The 17880-nt window shown below is 36.2% G+C and overlaps 1 long non-coding RNA gene across 1 annotated transcript in view; it reads left to right on the top strand.

Moving 5' to 3' along the window:
• The first annotated feature begins 538 nt into the window (after positions 1–538).
• LOC140001441 (uncharacterized) overlaps positions 539–17880 on the top strand; it is a 31493-nt gene continuing 14151 nt past the window's right edge. The window contains exons 1-2 of the long non-coding RNA XR_011806665.1: positions 539–783; positions 3045–3151. This is a non-coding gene — a long non-coding RNA (uncharacterized lncRNA). The remainder of the gene's footprint in view (positions 784–3044; positions 3152–17880) is intronic.

Genomic DNA, 17880 nt, shown 5'->3' with positions numbered 1-17880 from the left:
GTTAGTGCATGCTGGTTCCCATTTTTGTGGTACGCATGATTTCTGTCCTCTGCCCATCAGTGTGATGCCGCTTTTCAGAATATCTGAAAAAAAATCAAAGACAGCAAGTAGTTTAAAAACGTCTGAATCCATACCAATACAAAACAGAATTTTTGTATTTATAATTTGATGTCTTTTAAAAGTAGGGGAAATATATTTGTGGGAAAAAAAAAAAAGGTAAAAACTATTGCAGACCACATTATGTCTGCTTGTTTTCTTGTATAAACTAGGGAGTGCTTTACTAAAACTATCATCTACCATACACAGTGTTTGAATTTTAACATTTCTTAATTTTGCATGCTCTAATGTGGAGAGGTGAACTAAGGTGTACTCATTCCCTTTTTGCTAGCACTAAATCTTATCAGGAGGCAGGGTTGTACGAGCTCTGATGCAGTACAGGTGTGGATCTGCAGGTCAGATCCAGGTGTGGGAGAGCGAGTTGGGAGGAGCTTTTGCACTGCCCTCTGAGGAATCTCCTTCTCTGGCCTCACCGGCTTCACCAAAACATGGGCCAAGTGGCTGGCTGGGCTGGATGCCTCAGGCCCACCTGGTCATCAAGGGCCTCTCTGTTGATGCCTGGGCTGCTGGCCAGCCCTGACTGCTACTTGCTGGACCTGCTCCCTCCTCCTGCTTGGGGATGCAAGGGCTGGCCCTGACAGTGAGGCTGTTCCTTGGTGGCTGTGCCAGCTATTTTGGTCATTGGCCTTCATGAAGACATCGGCCTGGGTTGCTCCTGACTGGAAGGTATTGTCTGTTCTCTGCTGTGGCAGTAGCTGGTGTACCTTCCTTCTCTTCTCTGGATGTTGCAGCTCTGATCTGAAATACAACGCAGGAAGACTTAGCTTTGTTTCTTTTCTTTCTTTTTCCTTTTTTTTTTTTTTTTCTTTCCCCAAGTCTAGTAGGGTAACAGAACATAAAAATAGTAATACTTATTACAAACACTTGTACATTTTAGATGGAATTTTTTACCCCTTAGAATAGGAAAATAGTTCTGATTACATAAAAAAAAAAAAAAAGGAAAAAAGAAAAACACACACAAAAAGCACAGTTGCAAACTTGCATCATTATCTTTTACTTCTTTTTAGCTGCTATAAATACTCCTATAATGCCAGATTGCCAGATATTATGGTCTGATTACTGGATTTTCAGGCCTAACTATATTAATTTGCAAGAAGAATTTTATAATTATGTATATTCATCAGTTCAATTCATGAAGGACAATGTGTGGCATACAGGAAATTAGAGCTGTGGAGATAAGAAACTCCCTCCCCCACCTAGCAACTGTGTAATTAGAAGTGCTCATTTAGTGGATCAGTTCTCAATTATCCGTTAAGTGTAAGTATTTGAGTTAGATATGTTCCCTTGTCTAACGTGACTGAACATAATTTAACTTAGAGTATGTGAGATGTTGGCTACTGAAGGCAAACTGACAGATGACACTTCTCATAAATTGTATTTGTGAATATGATTTTTTTTTTTTTTACATGTAGCCCATGCTTATTTTGAAAGGCAGTCAAAAAGTAAGAGCTAGGACTGTGTAGCATTCAGTATGGGGATGTACTTTATAGTTTCAGTTTGTTATAATGAGGTTTTGTTGTAACGAATACACATGGTAAATTACATAGCATAATTGTCAGATACAATTAATAGTGGCTGTAACAGATTTCTGTTTATGGGAAGGTACATAAAAAGGATAAGATGTTACCAGTGTTTAATTCAGGTACCCTGCAGTCAAAAGAAAAGCTCCCTTGAAGAGTTTGATTGCTGAGGGACAGGTTGAGGGGAAACAAACAACACAGAACCATCCCTGGTATAAACCTGTTTGTGTGTACATAGAGCGTTTTGTTTGTTTTTGTCTATAAATCTTGTCACGAATGGCAAGAGGCTATAAATGTAGCTATTTGGTAGAGTCCTTTAGTTGTTTTAGTATCTTAAGCTATAGTACTTGATAATATTTTGCAGTTGACTCATTTTGGTCTTAATTTTTAAGTGTTGTGAACACCAAATGGCATTATGGTGAGGTCAAGCTTTATCAGTACAGAAAAGTTCTTGCAAAGTAATGTAAGAGTTAAAAATAAAATAGAACATGGAGGGTGAATTTATAGCATACTCATGACTTCATCCCATATGTATATTCTTGGAGCACAGTAAGGGTATTGTTCCCCAAGCTAATAGGGCATGTACAGTCTTTTAAGCTTCAAGAAGGTTTTGGTTACTGCTGGTCCTGAGCAGCAGGTGTCTAGGTAGCAGACTACCTAGATCCATCATTTTTTTGCATGATGGCATGAGCATATAGGTTCCTCCTCCCTGGAGTTCAGGCAGGACCAAAGGTATTCATTTAGACTTCTCCTAAAATCCTCATTGTCCTTGGGGATGTGTGCTAATCTTGTTTAGCTGTCTGGTTGCTAATCTATTAATTTTATTTGTAAATGCATTAAATATTGGACAGAACCTTATCTGTAGCAGCCTTATCACAAAATACAAGCAATACCAGATAGAACATGAAGTGTTGGATAATTTAACAGGCAAAATCAACACTTGTATTAGAACTGTGTATTGCATATGTATCATTATTCTTCAAAATTATCAATGCCAAAGATTTCAACACTAAAACAGATGTTTATGCCTGTAAAACTAACTTTTAGGCCTAGAATGAGGAAGTTCCCCTTAGAATGAAACTGCACATCTCCTTTCCTCTTGTTATCATTATTGTTCTGCTCTTTATGATACCAGCTGCTTTTTCTCTCAGATGGTTTGACTGTTTAATTTAATCAAATTAAACTTAGAGCAGCTGTTCTCAGTTGGAATATACTGCTTCTGTTTCACAACTAGAAAGCTTCTGAATCCTACTTCTTTTTTGTTGCCGATGTTTTTTTCTCCAATTACATTAATTGTCTTAGTAATAGATATGTCCTTACTTCATACAGAAGTACTTACAGTAGGTGAAGAGTAATTAATACAGAGGCAAGCTGTAAATTCCCACCACACCATTATCATACTTCCAGGGTGAAATCAAGTGACCCAAAAGCAGTGGGAGAGTGTGTGTTAGTGAAGTGATCAGTAAAGCCTGGGGCAGGTTACTGGAACTGCACAAGATGTCTCCAGGTCTGTGGTATGTATTGGATTGATTCAGACTCCTCTCTTTCCGTTTTGATACTAACTTATCACACCTCATACAAAAATGACATGAGAAGTGATTCTCAGATGTTAATCCTGTGGACCATTAGAAAGCTTATTCTAGGCTTCAGAAAGCGGGTGGTGGGTTTGTAGGGGTTTGGTTTGCTTTTCTGCTTGCCTCTGCCTGTGTCCCAAGTTCTGAATTCAGAACTATTTTTAAGTATGGTCCAGAGTATCACCCTTGCAAAGAAACAGATGCATTTAGAGCTATGCAACAGCAAGGGCGTTTCGTGATATATGAAAATACACTCATATTTTGGTTCAAAACAATGGTCTTGTTGATTTTTAAAAAGTTAAATGTATAGAAGGAAAGGAAGCCTGAAATATTTAAAAACTGGATTTAGACCCAGCTATCATGTCCTCCAACCCAAACCTCCTCTCATCAATTAGTATAAAGTTAAGCATTAAAATAAGATTTTTTTTTTTTTTATCTTACACCCTTTTCACATTACAGACATAAAGAAGAATAATTAAGCTTTTTATTGGTCATATTTATTTCATCTAAGTGGCTTTCAAGTGTATTCAAAGAATAAACAGGGCTTTACTAAAGCACTTAAACTATAATCAATTTCTTCAATTTCTTTCCAAAATGTGATTTATTTTTATTTTTATTTTTTTAACTTACTGATTGCTTAAAAGCAGTGTGATGAAGTAGGGCATGGTATAGTATTCCTAAATAGGTTTGTCACAACTGCAGGAAGTATGCTAATTTTTTAACTATGCTTTCATTTCTCCTCAGTGCATTTGTGCACGTTCTGGTACATAACGTCATAGTGGTTTCATGATTAGGAAGTAAATGTTACTTTCATGTACATAAATGCTAGGTCAGAAAAAGGTATTTTCAGTATAAACAAATACCTTGCAATCAGTTTAACCACTCTTTCTGTTAGTGGGGTAGTTGAAAATAGAAGATGTTGCAGGAAAATGGGAATTAGGATCAAAGACATTGGAAATTGAGAAAAATAGTTATAGATAAACATTCTGTATGCTGCAATGGAAGTGAATGAGGATGAAAACTACTGACATTCATATTTTAGAAAGCAGTTAGTCAAATATCTGGGCTTAAAGGTAAAAAATACTGTGATATGCAACAGCTAAAAGAGACAGTTTTCAGTTTATCTGAAAAAATATGGTATCCTGCAACTTTCATTATGACAATTTCACCACAGGGGAAAAAAATCTCTCATTATCTGAGCATTGACGTGCTTTGATTAAAATTTTAAAGATGTGTGACAAGTGAAAATTTTTGCACATTACTAGCATGTGGAGAATCTGCAGGGGGTATGAGGACCCTTTTTAATAGATGGATAAACCTTTTTTTACTAGAACTTCTTAATGAAGATGTTATATCTTCAGACTAAAAATTAACTTGAACTCCAGTTACCCTCACACTTATGAGAATAGTGTGTAGATTTTGAGTTCCACAAAACAAATCTTCAGACACTTGAAAATATTTAGAAAACTTTTCTACTTATAGCTTACTTGCAAACAGGGTTGGGTCATCTCGGAAGAGTTTCTAATGTAGAATCAGTGAATGGATATATTTGAATCTCTGATTTAATACGTACGGTGTGGTGAAAATGTCTGTTAATGTCATACCACAGCTCCTATCATTGTTCTTCTCTCTGGTTTGACTGTGTCTAGCTTTATTTTTCTGGGGAGTACTTAGGCTGCTAGAGGTCGTTTATGTACTTAATAGGTTAATTAAACAGCAGTCCTAAAACAGTAGTGTTAATTTCTTGCAATTTGAAATGCAAAGGGTCTAAATTTTGAGTTACTCTATGGAATGATGAAGCGATACCAAGGATATTTTAGCAACTGATGTTGTCTGAGGAGTGAAGGAACCAAGACTAGCATTCAGAGGAGCAGGGCTGATGCTACCACCCATGTTAGAGGTTCTATGATCTGGTGTATTTTTTTCCTGGCCCAAAAAACCTCCCCCCAAACTCACAAATTTGAGAGTTGCTTTTTCTTAGAAGATGATGATTTAATTTTGAGAATAAAAAAGATTTAACTTGAAGTTTACAATGGTTGAGACTAGATAATTCTGGATTTTTTTTTTGTCTTTTTTTGATGTTGGGGAGGGGAGGGTCAGTTTAATGTGAAGAGATGCATATAATTTGTAAAAGGATTCCAGTCTATTCTTGGCTACAAACTGCCAATAAATCTGAGGTGCTGGTTTGAAAAAAACAAAACAAAACACACACACAAAAAAACAACTTATTAACCTATATTGGTATCTGTATCTATATGTATAATAGTCACACATTCATGTTACAGGGACAAAATTTGATAATAGTATGTATTTTGAGCTTTACAATAAAAAGCAAAATGTTTCTCACTTCCTAAAATGTAATGTTGACATTCCCCTCTGATCTGATGTACTCTTGGAAAGGTTAAAGCAGTATTTTGACTAATAAAAAATAAAAATCAATATCCTTCCAAATTAACACTTTGAGAAGTGAATGTCTAGAGGAGAAAGAAGAAATAAACTCAAAGCAGATGAGAAAAGTTGAGAAATAAAATGTAGTCCTTTTCCTCTCTGTAGTAGTTGTGCCAATTTAGCTAAAAGGTGCTTGAATATTTGGTAATATAAGAATAGTGTCTGTTTGTGGTTTCTGCCTTTCCAGTAATGCAACTGAAGCTGTGGACCTCCAGAAATTGAAGATATGAAAGCAGACTAGACAGAGCCAATAAGGGAAGGTTTAGTCAGGAGGAACTTAAGCCCATTGGAAGACTTAGCAACAAATTTCAAAAATTACGTGCAGAGAATATATAAAACCGAAGAGGGGAGAAGGAAGAAGGGGAGTGAAAGAGTTGTTCGCAATTTAGTGTGAATCTGGGGAAACCTGATGTTACTGATTTTTTTTTATTTTTTTTTTATAACGTATCAGACATCACATAATCAACAGGCTGTATCTCTATCAAGTGTTCAATAACAAAGCAAGCATGAAAGTGCAGGAATAACAGATGGAAAAAAAACTTGAATATATCAAATGTTTGACCAGGAAGTCTGATTTAATGAAACCTAAGGCTGAAGGAAGGACAAGGTGAAGTGGGAAGAATTGGGTAATGAACTGTGATCTGTAATGAGAGAGAGGTGAAAGAGAGTTACTTTTGTGGTTCTGTAAAAGAAATTCTGCAGAAGAATTTTAAAACTTTGGAAATCCTTAATGGTGAGTCTCTGTCCTCTGAAAAGTACAGCTTGTACTTTTGACTGTACAGATGACTGTTCAAATAAGTCTTCTCCAGGCCACCTTCTCCACCCCAAAGTCAACCCTACCAAATAACTGATATCCTTAATAAGTAGGAAGGAAAAAAAAAAAAAAAGGCAAATACATCAATGGCTCTTTATATTACAACTGCATATCTTTATATTGCAACTACACAAGTAGTGTAACTTGTTATTGAAGAGTCTGGAACCAACCATATTACTCAGAGGAATGAATCCCGTTAGATTTGGGATAATAAGTGAATGGTAAGCTTTTTAGGGATATAACAGAAATTGAATACAGTCTGGTGTTGTGAAAGTAATAGTTTTAACCTGCTTTTCTGATATTAGATAGCATGCACTATGAAAGAATTTTAATCCTGACAAGTTTTGAAGTATAAAGTCTTAACAGGGATGAAATTACTCTGTCCTTACTTCTAATTAAAGCTAATGAGCATTATTTGTGAAGCTGTCTTCACTAGGACTGTGCTGCGTGGTATTTTAGCAAGAGCAATATATGTGCCATTTGTTGTGAACCTGGCTTGTGCCTGCCAGAATGCACAGGTAGAAATTCAGCTTGTACAGGTGCCTCTGATCACTCTGTACTTATTTTTCAGAAATTCTACTCTTTGAGGAAGGTAGAGTAAAATGTCATACATTTTACAGTTGTAATGTCATACAGTTGCTCTGTGGATTGCTATTTATTTTCTGCTTTCCTGTTTAAGGATATCAGAAGCATAGATTTTTATGGAAAAGGAAATTCATTTTTAATGGGAAACACCTGAGCTTTCAGGCAAAGCGTATAGTAGCTCCTAACACTGTATGCATTTTTTTTCATTCTTTTTCTTTGCCATGCTAGGTTTTGAGTTGATGTTTACAAAAATAAACAACCACAAAACCCCTTTCCTTTGGTAGCTTCTGTACATCTTTCCTGAATGTTAATAGCCAATTTCAAACTGTTCATTGTATGTATTTCCTTATTTTCATTTATTGAGTTTTATTTGACACTCATTCAGTAGCTTAAGATATTTCTATCCTTTGTAGTTGGCTATAGATTTGACTACTGCAAAGGTTTTGGTACAGTATTCCAACTATCACCTTACTATCCCTTCCTTTTCCAGCCACAGACATTTCTTTAGAATACTGATGCATCCTACTGACAGCAATGCACCATTTTAGATTGACAGTGACTTAGCACAGTGTTTTGTCTTGCTTGGTGCTCTCCCAAGAGGGGGACTGAGGCTTCCTGCACAGACTTGAGTCACAACCAAAAGGCTTTTCTGTTTCTTGTTGTTGGTTGGCTTAATTTTAAAAGTGCAAGTAAACCACTACGTTATTTGATCACCTGTTCATCCGAACTTGTGTTCTTTTTTGAAGAACCGAAGTAGATTTGTGAAGTAGCTTTTTAAACAGAAATCATGCATTTGTTTCCAAATGTATTTAGTAATTCTTGTAGTATAATTGTTCTCTGTTTTCCCAGAACAAACTAGATTTCTATGTAGTTTTGTGAGTTACTTTGTTTATCAACCTTTATAAAGATTAGCATTGAATTAGGTATGTTGTTCCTTCTTTCTTTTTTTTTTTTTTTGTAGAACCTGATGCAAGTGGTAGGAGATGTAACTGTTATTAATGTGACACCTTGATGTTTTAGTTCTAAATCCTCATTGAATTATTATCTGCTTCAGAAAGTCTGTTGCAGTTTAGTTGTTTGAGCTTAATTTTGAGAAAATGACTCAAAATGATCTTCTATAAGGTTGGCTTGGAGTAAGAGCCTTGTGTATTAAACGTAAATGCAAATACTTTTGTTAGGCTTCCAGTGACAATTTCAACATCTTTTTGGTGATCTATTTGCCCAATTGAGTCTGATAGCTTCTTGCCATTGTTGCAGCTCAAGAGCTTTTCTGATCTACTTTAGTATCACCTAACTAGGCTTTTTTTTTTTTTTTCTTCTTTTCCATTTCTTCATATGAAGGCTTGCTGTGTTAAGTATTAACTGTCTCCTTTATCTAGCTGCTTAATTATGCTGTCTCTTTCCTTTGGTGTTTTTTGAGTGCTACTTATCCTAAACCTTGAACAGAGTATATTTAAATTGTCCATTTGGAGTTTATTCTTTTAAGTGATCTGTTTAGTCTTTACCATATCTTTTAAACACAAATTATATATAGCTTATATTTATATAAGGTTGAGTGTAAAATAAACTATATTACTCTATATTTATATATACTATATATATTACTGTACTCTACTGATTTGCAGTACTGTTTTGCCTGTTTCATACTGCAGAGATAATGTGACTACTATTGCCAGTCTTACAGAGGGGCTATGATAATTTCTGTGCAATACTTGGGTTTAAATCAAGATTGACATTTTACTTTTTTCTTCTAAATTCTCTTCAAAACTGCTTTTAAAAGCAGTTGCTTATGTTGTTTCAACCTGATCTCCTTCAGTTTTCACTGTGCCTTTTGCTCTGCCTATCCGCAGATGATTGAAATCTTCCCGTCGTCTCTCTTCTTCCACATTTCCGTATGAATAATAGAACATGACCCCCCACACACACCCTCCTTATTTTTGGACAAGTTATTGCAATCAGTGTTTCTGGTGTGCTATAATTGACATGAAAAATGCCATATTTAGTTAAACCATATAAAAGCAATAGAACTCAAACATTAAATAAAAAGCTCAAGAAGTACTAATGCATTATAATGAGAATAGAACTAAGCAGTACAAATGGGCATTACTTCAGGAACAAGGAAAGAACAGTGATAAGTAGTGTAGAAGTATGAAGAGTTTTCCTTCCCAACAAACAAAAAGCCTACGGATATCATCTGATGAAATGTTCTTTTGTTAGCATAACAGTTACAGGGGTTTGTTTCAGAACTTTTAGTAGTTAATGAAATTTCACCTTTGGTGAGGAAAAAGTAAATTAAACTGATTTTGCAAGTGAAATCTGTCAAATGGTTTGCTGTATATTTCATATCAAGTCTATCAACTCTTCTTTTCCCCAGAAGAGGTTGACTAGATTATTTATGCAAAAATGAACAGCATCTAGAAGCCACTAGATGCTTTTTATATATGCATATATTTATGGCGTGTGTGTATATATATTTGTGGTTTGTTAACTGTATTTACCTCAGAAATTGATGGAGTAGAGTGCACGTAACGTGGTACCTGGGAGCTGTTTTCCCCAGATACATACTGCCATTATCACGAAGGAAAGGCAAGTAGGAATGGGAAGCAGATGGAGGCCTGATGCCACATCAGAGAAGTCCTTGGCTACTGCGTCCCCCGCCAGCATTCAATTCAAGAGTAGGAAGCTTGGGGGCAGTGGGCTTTCCTCTGCTACACAGCCCACCAGGAGGGCTGGTTCTGAGTGTGGGACAGTCTGCTGTGCCTCTGGTGAAACAGGCTCACTAAGTTCTTGGCCCACCACGTTGAAACCCTTGCCTGCTGTTTGCTGATTTGATCTTTGCCCTGCTGTGTGAGCAAAGGAGATCTTCCTTTAAGTAGTATACAACTTACTAAGGTTTTTGCAGCTGCTGGGTAAGAAATCACCATTGTCTCACTCATGCCATGAAACTTTCTTTAGAGCAGGTTCAGCTCCATCACACCTTTGGTGTATTTCTGTACTCCAGGCTTTCTGCTTGTGAGAAAGCAGCTGCCCCTGAAATAGGACTGGAAATGTGGGCACAAAGGTTGAATCTGGATGCCTGCTTGATGGAGCGGTGTGTGTTTACTACAGCATAGCTGTAGTTCACTTGTTTGCTTTTTAACTCAGTCTCCTAGGAGGTCATTGCATGTTCAACTTCTGGTAGCACTTTGGAGGTCTAGGTACAGCTCTTGTCCATGGTACCTGGCCCAAGGTTGTGGGTCTGTGAGGTCCATGAGGCTCCTTACCAGGCTGCCTGTGGCCAGGGTGTTGAGGGTGACAGGAGACAGAGCAAAAGTGATGCCAACTCTCAAGCTGCGAGACAGAAGAAGGGCCTTCAGTAGTAGCAAGAAGTGCTTTGTTGCCCACCTTAAGTGATATTCCCTGGAGGTAGCCTAACTGTTCCTAAGTTTAGCAGTGTTTTTACTGATGTGATGATGAGGGAACAATCTAGTACAGCATAGTCCTGGACATCCTGAATCCCCCAGAAAAGGTGTCACAAGGAAATAATGAACTTCAATTCCCTTGCTGTCATCAGAAGTTCTACAGCATCTGCAGTACCTGGTGTTTGTTTGCCTTTCCAGTCTGTTCATGTTTCTTAAGAAAAAAGAAGTCATTTTTACTGGAAAGGAGCAGCATGGCTTTGCACACAAATGCAGGCAGTTCCTAGGATGCTTGATTTGTGCAGAGGGTCTACCCTGCAGCAGAAATAAGTTTTAAGCATTTCCAGATAAACAGTGGGCAGCTTGAGGAATGAATTTCTCCAAACTGCACTGTCTAAGGGCATCTGATCTGCAACTGCAAAAGCCCCAGAGTCTTTATCTGGTGGTTTTCAGCTGACTCTTTTCTAAGGGAAGTGCTCTGGTAGGTTTCCACACCAGTAGGTCAGTTTCAACTCTTCTGGTAGACTTAAATGTGTTAAATATGTGTTAAATATAGTAGAATGTGAGAGATGGTAGGACAAACTCATGGATGAAGAATCCATCTAGGGTTAGTTGACACAAGGGCAAATATGACATCTGATTGACAAAGTCCTTAAATTATGGATTACTCAGTCACGACAAATATAAAATGATATTACTATCTATGTATACATATTTTAAACATTTGCTATTGGCTACCAGGAGACACAGGATATTAGGCTGGGTTATTTTTGTTCTGACTCAGTACAACTGTTCTATTCTTCTGTACAGGTCTAATATAGTGGTGGAAACCCACTTTTCTGGGTTTTGGTTTCACTCCACTAATGGCAAGTTGTATATAGTCTGGAAAGTATAAGAGGAAGATCTATCTCTGGGAAATGGAAATGTGATTTTAATTCCCAAATAATGAAGTAACTCAGTGACACACTGTTGTCCTAGGATTACTAACAAACCAGCCTATTGAGAGGCCTTCACAACATCTGCATGAGTAGGCCACACTCGCAACAACTAGTGCTTTCTGGTGACAGCTTGACTCTTTGCATTGAAGCTGAAAGTCCAAAACCTGACTGATTGCCAAATCTTGAACCCATCCAGGCAGTAGGACAATCTGACTGGCTGTTATCCAACATGTAAATGCATGGCTTGTTTTTTTTTGGTTGACTGGTTGGTTTTTCTCCACCTTTGGAAAGGTTGCAATGCAAAAATCAAAAAATTGCATTTGTCAGAAGAAAGCTCCTGCATTTTGACAGTCATGAAAATCACTGTAATTTCACCATGTTTTTAACTGGTGTAAACTGGTAGCTGAACAAAGCCTGCTACCCAGTTGGATCTGTAATTTTTCTGTTGCTGATTCTTTCGTTGTACCTGGAAGATTTCAGATTAATATCTATAGTTCATTTAGCAAATACGGTGTGTGTTTTTTTTTTTTTTCTTTACTGTAAGATTGAGGTCTATCTGTCCTGTGCACCCTAAAGACAGAGGCTTATCTGTGAAACCTCCATACAATTATTGTATAATGAATTCGAGCCAGTTCATTAAAAGTGAAAATCACCAAAGAGACCTTTTAGGGCTAATCATGTATGCTGTACGGTTCAATGTAAGTACAGTGTAATCTGAGCAGGCAGATGAGACCTTGTCTCTGTGGTAGTCTTCTAATGTTTTTTAAAGTGTTAAATAAAAATAGGTTGGATGTAAAATTTCCTGTAATTTTCATAAAGCTACCTTGAAGGAAGTAAGTTTGTTTGTTTTACTTAGGAAAATTAACTCTTGTCAGACAAGTCTTTTTGTCTGACTTGGTGAAATGCTTAGTTAAATACCTCTTATTTATGGCAGATTGACTAAAACTTGAAAGAAAATTATTTGTGGGGTGGATTTTTACTATTTCTTGTAGCAGTTCGGAAGTTGTTATCATTGTTTTATAAATTTAAATAATTTCTTAGATTGTAAACTATGAAGTAAAGCTCTTGCTGTCAAATTCACACATTTTTCTGTAAATGGTTGAAGAATGGGCCTTTCTGTCCGGGGTATTGGTAGAACATTGAGTCCATGATCTTACAGGTGCTGAAAATCTCTCCTAAATCTCTAAGGTAATATTTACAGTGACAAACCTGAAATGCTCATCTAGCCTAGACAACTTGTCTCCTTAACCTTCCACACTTCACAAGGCAGGAAAAGTTGTGATACCTCTTGATAACTTTCAGCATGTATATGCATACATATATAAATATATATAAAAGTTATGTTTCTATTATAAGATTATCATGGAGAAAAGGGAGAACAGTAAGATGGTGTGTTCTTGATAGGGGGTTCAAACACAAACTAGAATTAAAAAGAAATGTGCACAAGCTATAGGACAGGCAATGTAAATGGATATGAAGCTTAGTGAAATACAATTCTAATGGCGACTACAATGAGTAGAGTATTTGTGCTTGTTTCTAGTTCTCAGCTGATTTCAGCCATGCAGGAAAATGACCTGTGTGTCACTGGTGACATTTCAGTGAAAATGTTTGTTCAAGAAACTCATTTGTAGTTGAAAATAAGTAAATAAAACCTGAATGAATACTTCCCTGCTGTAAATATGTTTTTCAAAGTCTCCTACAAAAGCATTTTTCATTGTTGTTTTGCCATGGGGGGGAAAAAAAAAAGACTTTTTTTTGTGTAAAATTGAAATATTTAGACACAAATACAAAGCTGACGCCCAGTGGGAATTGTAGCTACTGCCTCAGGTATGTATCCTGATTTGTACATGCACTCAGTCTCTCTGTGCTCTCCCTCACCCTCCCGTTCCACGTGTGTGAGCAGTGTACCTGGTCAGATTGCAAATCTAAGAGGATAGCTTTCACCCATGATCTAAGAAAGTTGAGTTGGAAATGTGGATGGTAGAAATCAAAACCAAAATTTTCAGTGAGGTGTACAATAACAATCAAATGTTTTTATTTGTTTTTTGTTTTTGTTTTTTAAATTGAACTATTTCTTTATTTTTTTTATTTTTTTTTTCCCAGTGGGAAGAAAGAAAATTTTGGGGGGAACATTTTAAAGAGGGCAAAGCAGAGATGCAGTAGAACTGTGGAATATAATTTATAAGTTGCTCTTAATATAAATGGTTATGTTTCCATCTGTTATACTTTGGAGACCCTGTCCCCAGAATAGTATCAGAAAACTATTGGTGCAGAGATGATGAAGATGACTTGTTAAAAGAAAATAAACACAAGCCACATGAAATATTATTAGTCTTAGTTTGTTGTTGGTTTTACATAATTTTAGCCGCCCTGGTAAGTGTCAGTATCATGAAACCCTGCTGTCAGAAAGAAGGTTTGCCACTTCAGCAGTATTTGTTTATAGTTTTTGTGACTATGGACAAAAGTAAAGGGACACGTGAGGTTGTCTGCCCAGTTTCTTTGTCTTCTGAGACAAGACCCTGTTTCACTGAAATGTTTGTACATAGGTTCTGTGAAAGTCCACACAAAAATTAGCCTGCTTTTCTAGCAAGCTGTGCATCTGACTGGTGCACTTCTCACCATGTTGTCATAGATGCCACTTCACACAGTATGTCAAGTGCCCAGCTTGATATGATGTATTTGTGACTAATACTGTGCTGAGGATGTCATACATATGTCATACATACATGTATGTCATATGTATGGCAGCAGTCTGCACTTTACATACTATCCTTCAGCTTACTTCTTTTACTCATCAGTTGCACTTTGTGCACACAAATACCTTATGATCTTGTGAGTGCTCAAACTCAAGTGCTCAGCCAGCTGACTGTTCTCGCATGGCGCAAAGCACTTGGGCCTTTCCATCAGTCTGAAGAAGACAAATCATCTTTCACTGAAGACTGGGTAATGCTGAAAGCAACCCTGTGATGCCTGGTGGGGGCACCACACCTCACTTCTCTGCCTCACTTCTTTATTAGCGTGGTCTTTTGAAATCTAATGGCTGACATACATACAATGCAAAAACAAAACCACAGTGTAGCTAGGAATGGTTGTCAGTAATTTACTGTTATCTATGGTATGATTACCAGGCTGATAGGCAAAGACTTTGTTTCTGCTGTCTGTGAGGCTGGGACTACCTTTCATCAGTTTCAATCAGCTTTCTGTATTGAGTGGCAAGGTGTGATATCAAATCCTACTGCTCCAGAGCACCGGTATGAAAACTAAATTCAAGCTCAGATGAAACGTGATTGAAATTCATCAGAAAAATCATTCTGATGAGGCAAACAGAAGTAATGTTTTTATAGAGATTTTCCCTAAAGGATTTACTTCAGAGGTGGGCAACTGAAACATCATCAGAATAGTTTTATACTATATCTGTTCTGGTATTTGGGGGTCAGTGAGTTCAAGACATGCTTTGACAATTGCCTGGATCATTACTTTTAATCAAAAGACTGGAGATGTGCGTTAAGCTGGAACACATGCAGTGCAAAATGAGAAAACAAAACTGGCAGGGAGAAATGGATCACATACTTCAGTGTAATTCAGAAAAGTTATATGTTTAGGCTGCATTTATTGGATTCCATGCTAGAATTCATAAAACAAGAAATATGAAACTGTATTTTTAAATACAGATTGGCTCAGTGCCAGTTCTGACAAGTGTTCACATCAGCTTAGTGTTGCTCAATAATAATAATTGTTTAAAGGTAAAAGCATTGTGTGAACCAAAGATAATTCTGCTATGTGTAATTAAATCATGTACATTTATATTGGGAAATATTTTTTTTCTCCATTAGAAAAGGTCTTACAGTTTTAGTTTGAAGCATGCCAGCACGATTGGCAAACATCAGGAAATTTTTATCTTTTCTGCTGCTTCTGACACACCTGGTTCTGACCACAGCCAGGAGCAGCATTCTGAACAAGCTGCCCATGCTCTTATTTGTTAAGAAATAGGGATGTGCCAGATTGCCTAGTTTTCATAGCTTCCACTCCTCCACATGATATTGTTTGATATTGTTTCCTGGTTTTCTTAGAGTTTTGGGTCACAGTGTGTGTGTTTGTTTTTTTCCCCCCATCCTTTTAGAAACCATTTTCTGTTCCAGATTTTCTTAAGAGTTTTGAGTTGTGGTGTGTGTGTGTCCAGTCTTAGAAACTGCTATTTTCTATGCTGTGCTTTTCAAATGTAGTAGTTTGATACTGAGGTGTGAGCAGGGCAGGTACTTCAGAAAGTGATCTGAAATAGCCATTATTGCTTAGAAGAATGGAAATGGAGGTACCTATTGAGTCATAAAATTCACATGCTGTTTTGATTTATAATACTTTTTACTATATCATAGGATCATTACCATATTCTAACTTAAAATTAATGTTTTGCACTTCTTGCTGCTCAGAAATTCAGATAATGATTAGAAACAGTCATCTAATTTCCAGATTAAACATCAATAGTAAACTTATATTTATTTCCTTTCATGTCAACACTACCCAGAAGTCCCTTTTGCTGTCCACAATGTGGTATCTGTTTTAATTAACTTATCATTCATATTTAAATGCAACATCTCAGCCTTCATTTGAAAACCAGTTGTATTCTTCTTATGCTGTCTTGTAAAGTAGGCTTGTTGTCTTGCAGTTCTAGTAGATCTCTCTCTTCCCACTGGAATACATCATCTTTCTGCAGAAGTGACTGCAATTGAGTGCTTGTATGAAGACTTCACATCAATACATAAGGAAATTGATTTCTACTGTATTATTACTATTTTCTGAAAGTTATTTACATTGTGCATCAGATGATACCATTGGCCTTTTCACAGACACGGTATGTTTATGACATGCAGTTACTCTGCTTTTGAGTAAAACACAGACCTTTCTCCAGCTCTGATTTTATAATAGAGATTAACATCTTTAGTCCCCAAGTAGTATGTTAGATTTACAATTTGAAAGTATAATAATTTATTACTCCAATCTTCATCTCTTTCACATTTAATTCCAGTCCTTTTGCCTGTTCCTCACAATTTTGTTTTCCAAGAACTTTCTTTGTAGCTCTTGTCCCATTTAGTATATTCATGAATATACTAAATAACATCCAGTAGTTCAGGAACTTCATGAAGTGTTTTCTCTCAGCATTATGAACCTTGAAAGGAGAATGTCATAATTTCCTTAAACTAAATCATTTTAAGAAGCTTGTAATAATATTTATCCTCTACGTTTTGATGATATACTGCATAGCACTAGAGATGTGGTGTTCCATTTAATTCTAAGTAGAGAATATTAATGTATACTTATTTTTTGAGAGAGAGAACATTTTCTAAGAAAGTCTGAATTGCTGACTTTTTTTTTTTTCTCCAAAACAAACTGTTTAGATATTCTGTTCTTACTTTTATCTTCCTCACTTGAATTTAATCTGTGTTTTTCTTCAGTACTCATTTTTAAAGCATTCTGGGCTAGTGAAAGCAGATTGGCCTGAATCTCTCCTTTTGCTGCTCCATCCTTCTTTTCCTGCATTAATTTTTCAGTGTGATGTTATGTTTCACTAAATTTATTGTAAATTACTTACTATTTGGACTACAGTTTTATGTGATATTGTGCACAGTGTTTAAAGCTGTGATTGCACATCAGTTTTGGAATTATTTAAACTTTCCCTATCCCTTCCATTTCTTCCTCTGTTCAACATGATGTGCTGTACAGAATGTTGCAGAGTATTTTATTGTGCAGCTTGGATATATTATCTTTAATTTATGCTATTTCATCATCTTTTAATTTTTTTTACATTTTTGTGATTTTTTTTTTTTTAATTGCAATGTCTAAATCAGTCTCCATGTGTTTCTTGCTCTATTTGTACATTTCTTAATCTTTAATACATGCTTTTCTTTGGCGAATCTTTTTCTGTATTTCTTTATAAGACCTTTACATATCCAAATACTCTCGGTATTTTATCAATGGTGGTGTTTTGGGACACCCTTTCCACCCAGTATTTATGCTCTTTTGTCTTAATAAAATTGCTTCCTTTTTGTTCTGAATTTCTCAATCCACATAGAAAACTTTTTCTTCCTTTATCTGAGTCTGTCCTTTTGAGGGCAGTGAGCCCAGTGGCTCATGATAGCAACCACTCTTACACTTCTGTTGAATTTATTGGATAAGATTGTAATTACTCCAGCTTGTAGCTATTCTTTACAGTGATTTTTTTATTTTTAACTTTTGATAAATTATGAATTAAGAATAAGGTTAATAAAATTATCAGTTCAAAGTACTATTTTTTGAAACCTGTTCTTGAAAGCTTACTAGTACATCAATGATAATTCAGAAGATAAATTTTATTAACTGCTATTGAATACTGAATGTTTTGGGTGCTGTGAGAGCTAGTTTGAAAACAAAGATTTATTTTTCAGATCATGCTTTAAGGTTTAGTTGTTTTTGTAAACTATTGTGTGTACTTAAACTTCTGCAAATCCAAAG

The sequence above is a fragment of the Anas platyrhynchos genome, chromosome 1 (assembly GCF_047663525.1).
Source record: "Anas platyrhynchos isolate ZD024472 breed Pekin duck chromosome 1, IASCAAS_PekinDuck_T2T, whole genome shotgun sequence".
Classification (NCBI taxonomy): domain Eukaryota; kingdom Metazoa; phylum Chordata; class Aves; order Anseriformes; family Anatidae; genus Anas; species Anas platyrhynchos.
Note: the sequence above shows the minus strand (reverse complement) of the source record. Positions and strands in the feature narration are given on the sequence as shown.